We start from the raw sequence: 5083 nt of genomic DNA, 5'->3' as shown, positions 1-5083 counted from the left end.
TGGCGTCTCGGTCAAGAGCCATCTACCAATTGGTTCTGATACCAATTGTTGGTGCAGCGGAAGCGACCATTGCGCAGCGTTCGCCATAAGCAATTAAATAAAGTACATATAATAAATAGAAGAGAAGAAACAAGAGAATTTTCTAACGGGCTTTAGCCAATTGTGACTACGTCTCTGGGAGCGTTGAGCGGCTACCAAAATATTATTAGAGAATAAAGATTACAAACCATAGCACACCCATGGGCCCACCTTCACATTGAATGTTTATATTTAGTGCTTATATCTGGTACACATTACAACATGGAACTTGAGTCCAATATATAACATTGATACTATACTCTATGCTAGTATTAGGCAATGTGGGACTAACACAATAACATATTTCGAGCATTCCCAATAATAAGGGTAGTGCTAATATGCTCAATTGACACTCTAAGTTTCTGAACTTCTTCTTTAACGACAAAGTATTTTACCTCCTATGTTCAGCACCTTTTGAATACTTATTGTTTTTAGAAAAGAAGACTGTTGTGACTTATCACAATAAATTTTCAGCGGCTTGGCAATATTTTAGACAACCTCAAGTCCTGAAATAAAGTTATGTAGCCATAGTGGGTGCAGTAATGACAGTATGCTTCACACTCTTCCATGAGATAACTCCTCCAAGTAATAAATATACATAACCCAAAGTAGACTTTTTTGTGTCTATGCATCCGTCAAAGTCTGAATTTGAATATCCAACCACCTCAAGATGATTTGACCTCCTATAAGTAAGTATGTGATTCTTTGTACCTTGCAAGTATCTCAAAACTTTCTTTACAGTTTTCCAATATTCTATACCAGGATTACTCTAGTATATTCCTAACATTCAAATTGCAAAAACTAATATCTGGTCGCGTACAAGTTTGAGCATACATTAAACTCCCAACTATAAATGCATAAGGAATTTCTTTCATTTGCTTCCGTTCCAAATCATTCTTTGGACTTTACACGATACTAAACTTGTCTCCTTTCTAAATTGGAACGAGAGAAGTTGAACATTTATCTGTTTTGAATCTCTCTAAAATTTTATTAATATATGCTTTCTGACACAAACCTATAAGTCCTTGTGATCTAACACAAATTATTTATATTCCAATCATATAGCTTGCCTCACCCATATCTTTCATTTCAATTTTTTTAAAGAGAAACATTTAGCCTCATTTAAAAGACCAAGATCATTACTTGCAAGCCAGATGTCATCAACATATAGAACCAAGAAGATAAGCTTATTCTCATTGGCCTTTAGGTATATACATCGATCAACAATATTTTCCTTAAACCCAAAGGATGCGATAATATCATTAAACTTAACATATCACTGTCACGAAGCTTGTTTAAGTCCATATATTGATTTCTTAAGTTTACGCACCATGTGTTTTTTTCCTTTCTCTATGAATCCCATTGGTTGATCCCTATACACTTTTTGTGTTAAATCCCCATTTAGAAAGGCGGTTTTCACATTCATTTGGTGTAACTCCAAATCATAATGAGCCACCAATGTCATGATAATCCTAAGTAAGTATTTCTTAGAGACTGATGAAAATGTCTCTTTGTAGTCAATGTCATCTTTCTAAGTATAGCCTTTTGCTACAAGTCTGACCTTATAATATTCTAAGTTACCATAAGAATCACATTTGGTTTTAAAAAGCCACTTACAACTTTTTTGCAATCTTCTGGTACCTTAACAAGGTCCCAAACCTCATTTTGTTTCATAGTATTTAACTCAACTTTCATGGCATTTAACCATTTATCGGCATTATCACTCTCCATGGCTTGTGAAAACATAACCAGATCATTCTCAATTCATATGTAATATTCTGATTCATGTAGGTAAACCACATAATCATCAGGAATAACATATCATCTTTCTCTTCGAGATCTTCTTAATGCTATCTCTTGTGGTTCTTCTAATATAGGTTAATCAACTTCATTTTCAGTAATGAGATTATTTTGTTGTTCTTCATCATTACTAATTAGTTCAATAACTTGAGGAATAACATTACTAGAGACACAAGTAAATGAAACTTTTACCCTCATTTCTTGAAGTTCCACTATACGTGGTGTTTCACTCCCACTAATCTCATCATTCTCAATGAACCTAGCTTTCCCAATTTCAACAGTTCTTGTAGTATAACTTGGACAATAAAATATATACCCCTTTAATTTATCTGGATAACCAATGAAATAACCAATGATTGTTCTTGCATCTAGTTTCTATTCTTATGGATTATAAATTCTAATTTCCATCAGGTATCCCCAAACATGCAGATGCCTTAAACTAGGTTTCCTTTTTGTCCACATTTCAAAAGGAGTCTTCGGAACTACGTTACTAGGAACCATCTTTAATACATACATGGCGGTCTTTAAAGCATAAGTCCATAATGAAATAGGTACAGATGAATTACTCAACATACTCCTAACCATATTCAACAATATTCTATTACGCCTTTCTGATACACGATTTTGTTGTGGTGTACCTGACATTGTATATTGTGCACATATGCCACGACTATTAAGGAATTTAGCAAATGGACCTGGATGTTGTCCATTTTCATCATATCTTCCATAATACTCACCACCTTGATCAAAACTAATAATTTTCAACTTTTTATCTAATTGTCTTTCAACTTCAATAATGTAAATCTCTAAGGTTGTTAACGCTTGAGATTTATCAGATAATAAATAAATATGTTCATAACATGAATAATCATCAATGAAGGTAATGAAGTATTTTTCATTATTGAAAGAACTAACATCAAAAGATCCACAAATATTTGTGTGTATAATTTCAAGAAGTTTAGTGCTTCCTATGGCTCATTTGTTTGTGTATTTTGTTTATTTACCTTTAATACAATCCACACATATATTGACATCAATAAATCTAAATCCAGAAAGATTCCATTCTTTACTAATCTTTTCTTTCTTTCTTTGGAAATATGCCCCCAAACGTTTATGTCATAAGTAAGCAGAACATTTATGAATTAAGTCATGCTTAATTCTAACGTTATGATGCAAGGTTAAAAGTGTTTTAGAAAAAAGATTATCAAAATTTAACTTGTGGAATTCATCACATAATATATCATTACCAATTAAATGAGTATATTTATACAAATTGAAACATTCATTACTAAATTTAAAAGAGTATCAAACAACGTCAAGTTTAAATAAAGAAGCCAAATTCCTAGATATATTAGGTACATAAAGGGTTTTAATAAATCTAAATGATATCCAGTGTCAAGGATTAAACAATAAGTCCCGATAACTTCCACTTGACCCTTCACTCTATTTTTCATAAAGACAAATTTTTTGTTTGGTATTGTATTTTGGGTCGTAATGAATCCATGCATAGTATTAGAAACATGAGAAGTACACTCAGAGCCAATCCACCAAGTAATATAAGGAACGTCTGCTAAGTTTGATTCAAAATATACATAAGCACTAGGCTTACCTTTCTTTTCAAAACAACATTTGTATTTTGGACAAATCCTTTTGGAATTATCCAATCTTTCTATAGAAACAACATATGTTATCATGATGTTCCTTCTTGTGGATTTGAGAAGAGGACTCATTCATCTTTAAGAATCTCTTCTCTTTCTTTTCATGTTTCTTACTAACTTTATTTCTAGCTCCTTGGTGATTAACATAATTGATGGAATGATTTCCTTAGCTCATCATTATGGTTTCCTCTTGAACTAACAAACTATGCAATTTATGCACATTTCATATATCTTTCATGGTGTTATAGTTCATTTAGAAATGATCATATTCAGAGGGTAATTAATTTAATATAAATTGCACAAGAGAGTTCTCATCCACATCCATCCCAATGTCTTAAGTCTTGTTGCAATATTTGTCATTTCAATGACATGTTCATGCATAGCACGAGAACCATCAAATTTCATGGTGGTCAATGTACTCATCAGTGTCCCAACAAGAGACTTGTCAGCAGTTTGGGAGCGCTCTTCCACAAACTTCAACATTTCTTTAGCACTTTCAGTTTTAGGAAGAGCAAACTTAATGTTGCCAACAATACTAATTTGTATATACATTAAACTCAATCTATTTGATTTTTCCCAATTCTTATAATGAACTTTGTGTTCTTCAATGCTTATATTAGTAATAACACTTGGTTTATCTTCTCTAAGTGACAACTCCAAATGCATTACCCCAAAGTAAAATTGGATTTGTTCACTCCATTCAGAGAAGTTAAGTCCATTGAAAGTTGGAACATATGAGAATTGCGAATGCAATGCAACATGTAATGCAATTAATAAAAATAAACAAAAACTTTAAGGATTTGAGTTACATGCTAAATTAATTCAGATTACTTCATAAGTGTATATTAATGTCTACATTTTGGTAATCCATCAATATACCATAGTAGACATAATGATACTAAAAGAAATTCACATAATTTGGCATTGATACATACATATATTAGAAACATTTACTATCTTTGGATATATAAATATCGCTAATGATGCATATATATATTACCAATATTCATGTTGATTGATTATAAGTAAAAATAATCAATTTTTGGACGATTCTTAATTGTTTTATGATAATGAATTTCAATTTACTCATGAACCAATGATTATTTTATCAATATTAGTATCAAATTAATGAGTAAACAAAATATGATCATAAATTTGGGAATTAAATAAACATGAAGATTTGACCACTTTGGTGATTAACAAATCTATCATAAAATAATTTCAAACAAATGAAATATGATCATACAATTTGGAATTAAATGAACATAAAGAATTGGCCACTTTCGTGATTAATAAATATATCATACAATAATTCCAAACAAATGAAATATGATCATGCAATTGGAATTAAATAAACATAAAGATATGATAACTTTGGTGTTTAATAAATCTATCATACAATAATTCCAAACATCTAACAAATTATAATATTATACATATCTATGACTTCCAAAATTGCACATAAATTATAAAGTTACATTTATATTTATGAAACAATTGCATTAAAAGTTCAAATGATAATGAAACTTGATATATATATATATATA

Source organism: Lupinus angustifolius, chromosome LG11 (assembly GCF_001865875.1).
Source record: "Lupinus angustifolius cultivar Tanjil chromosome LG11, LupAngTanjil_v1.0, whole genome shotgun sequence".
Taxonomy (NCBI): Eukaryota; Viridiplantae; Streptophyta; class Magnoliopsida; order Fabales; family Fabaceae; genus Lupinus; species Lupinus angustifolius.
This window is presented reverse-complemented; position numbering follows the sequence as displayed.